The 524-nt window shown below is 47.7% G+C and overlaps 1 protein-coding gene across 1 annotated transcript in view; it reads left to right on the top strand.

Moving 5' to 3' along the window:
• The window catches only part of LOC123968757 (hemicentin-2-like), a 10,167-nt gene that overhangs the window by 1,175 nt on the left and 8,468 nt on the right, over window positions 1-524 (top strand). The gene's annotated exons all lie outside the window — the stretch shown is intronic.

The raw sequence follows: 524 nt of genomic DNA, 5'->3' as shown, positions 1-524 counted from the left end.
TGCCGGGGGATTTCCCATGATGCACTGAGCTCCTCTCTCCTCTACTTTCTGTCCCTCTGTATGCAACCTCATCCCATTATTGCATGTTACTAACACAACTTCTCCCCTTTCTGGTAGTCTTGTGCTTTCTCGTCTCTCTCCTCTCTCCTCCTATCACTTCCTGCAGGTTTTCTGGCTCTGGAGCTGTGGAGTCTGGATCTGTGGCTGCGGGTCACCTGCTGCCCCCGTGTTCCTGCTCGACACCCTCTGCTGCAACAACTATTGTTGCTAGTCTTATTGTTATTATTGTTATGATAATCATTAACATTACGATGGTTATCATTAACACTATTATAAATATCTGTACCATTTTTCATTTAGTTTATAGCAACATCACCTTTACTGTCTGTACGTCTGTGTGTATATTGTGTAGGCTGCCTCCCTCCCCTCTCTCTCTCCTTACATCCCTCTCTCTCTCGCTCTCTCTCTCTCTCTCTCTCTCTCTCTCTCTCACCCCAACCGGTCGAGGCAGATGGCCGCCCACC

The sequence above is a fragment of the Micropterus dolomieu genome, linkage group LG03 (assembly GCF_021292245.1).
Source record: "Micropterus dolomieu isolate WLL.071019.BEF.003 ecotype Adirondacks linkage group LG03, ASM2129224v1, whole genome shotgun sequence".
Classification (NCBI taxonomy): domain Eukaryota; kingdom Metazoa; phylum Chordata; class Actinopteri; order Centrarchiformes; family Centrarchidae; genus Micropterus; species Micropterus dolomieu.
This window is presented reverse-complemented; position numbering and strand designations above follow the sequence as displayed.